Below are 2,568 nucleotides of genomic sequence, written 5' to 3' on the forward strand. Positions count from 1 at the left end.
ATTTGCACTGGTAGCAGATGGGTCACAGGTACAGGCTCTTCTCCAGAGTCCAGATATTTCTGACTACATATGCAGACCCTTCGTAACAGTCCCAGGCAGAGTCAACTCATTCCCCTGCACTTAAACAAAAGGCTGAAAGGAGATCAGCTCCCACATCAGACACACAGGAGAGGAGCCATCACCTTTGCTCTGAAGTGTGACTCTCCAAGTAAGAGATCCATCTCAAACATACATGTTCTCCTACAAATTTCTCCTAGTTCTTCCTGACTTTCAGAGTCTAGAAGAAAAATGGGACTTCAGAGAGAAAGTATCATAGACTATGCTACCAAAAGACACAACTGTTTTGTGGGAAAATAGGATAAACTGAAATCTGGAGAGTATTCCAAAACATACAGTTCACTTAAAAAAAAAACAGATTTATTTATTTATGGATACAAGAATTGGGGTACAGGCTAGAGGTGTGGGAGTTGAGAGGATCCACCATAGACTGGGGAGTAGAACAAGGAGATCTACTGAAATATACTGCTGAGGGGAGCAGCAGAAGACTGTCACACTATGTGGCTCAGCTCCCTGGCCAGGGATCAAACTCATGCTGCAGTGATTGTGAGAGCTTCATAGTGCTGTGCTTTAACCTGTTGTTCCATGAGGGAGGGTTAACTCTTTAACAACTAGGGATTAGAGGCACATAACACTCCCCAGCTTCAATACCTACAGCCTACAGTAAAAAATCTGAGGCTAACTTTTGACTCCTCAAAAACTTAAGTGTGATTTCAATCAAAACCTTGCTGTCAATTAATCTATATTACATGTGGTATTCATAAAATAAATTAAGGTAAATGAACTATAATTTAAAAAGCCATATGAATCTGATGGAATCTTAGAGTACAAAACTTCATATAGAAGCTTCACAAGACCAGAAACCAGTGGTGAGGGCAGAAATGATGAATGATTCATTAAGCTTGCTAGGAAGTATCTTCATGGATGAAACCAAAGGTGGAATAAGAATTGCTAGCCATTACAAAGAGAATCTCCAGTACTCACAGGAGAGTCCATAATAGATAACATTCCACAAAGGAATGAACCCCTCCAAAGAACATCCTACAAGGATACCCATTGCTCTAGTAAACCATAGCTTTCTTGTCCTTTAAGAACTGCCTATCTTCTATGCAGATGTCTCCCTTTTTTTCTATTTACTTTTTCTTAATAAATTTTCCCTGTGCTGCCGACTGAGGGACTCTTATAAGTCACTTGTCAAAGGGATGCAAGAATCCTACTTACTGAACTCCAGAGCATCATGAAGACCTGCATCCTTATTATCTTCATGTTGGGTAGCCTGAGAACGAGAATTGAGAGAGATAAAAAAAAAAAATCCAAATATAAGTGGTCAAACCTATGTTGTTCAAGAGCCAATTGTAGCCAACAACACTATGTTGTAATTGCCAATGTACAAATTGCCAATGTACATATCTCCCAGGCTAGAAAACGCTATCTGAACACAAAGACCAGGCTCATAAAATCTTTGTATTACTATGCCTAAAACAGTGCTCAATGCTGTATATATTTGTAAATGTTGTGGAAAAAAAAAGTTAGAAACTACTCACTGTGCCTGTCAAAAGCAAAACACTGAACCCTGGATCTATTAGTTTGGGCTTTCATATTCACACCTTCAAAAGGAAAGAAAAATATGCTTTCGTTGTCAAAATCTCACTAGATGCAAGATAGAATGGATTATTTTTTCCATTCAGGAAGCAAAATGTGCAGGCATAGAGTAGGAATTTATCTCTACCAAATAGCTAGGAATAAAATAAGGTATTTGGATTTAATGTTTTATTACCATGTAATGGTTTGAGCAACAGGTTCCAAAAGCTCAAGATAATGTGCCAAAACCCATTTGTGAAATAGGCTTTCAGAAAGTCTGTGTAGTGTGTACTGTGCATTGAGAGGCAGAGTCATAGCATGAGGTATGATAATTCCACCAAAAGGTGCCATCTAGCAGATTTTGCTTTTATTAGACTCTAGGGAGCCCCATTAAGAAAGCCTTTTCTTATGACATTTATTGTTTAATCTTAGTCTTGAATTTAATTTTTCCTTAGGGGAAATATCTTGTCCCATATTGAAAAATAAATTGAATCTTCTTAGTCTGGCCCTTGAATAAGCCAATTTCTATTTGACCTTTAAAGCTCTGACAAATCAGATCAAACCTTCTTGTTAGTATGCAATATGTATCAAATTAAAGTGTTCCTAATATATATGATGGAATATAACTCCCATCAGATAACTTGACAGAATATGTCAATATTTGGGAAGTTATTTTAAGTGCTATTTTTCTACTTGACACTTTATATAGCTGGTCAATAGTTTATACCTTTGGCAGCCATATTTATTTTTTAACCTTAGTTTAAGATTATATTCATTACTTCACTACACATTCTCACATAAAGACATTCAGAATTTTTTTTAAAAGATTTATATATTTATGCATACAGAACTAGGGTACAGGCCAGAGATGCAGGAGCAGTGAAAGGATTCACCAGAGACAGAGTAGGGAGCAGAACAGGCCAACTGACA

This window comes from Condylura cristata, unplaced genomic scaffold (assembly GCF_000260355.1).
Source record: "Condylura cristata isolate star-nosed mole 26May11 unplaced genomic scaffold, ConCri1.0 scaffold00003, whole genome shotgun sequence".
In the NCBI taxonomy this organism is placed as follows: Eukaryota; Metazoa; Chordata; class Mammalia; order Eulipotyphla; family Talpidae; genus Condylura; species Condylura cristata.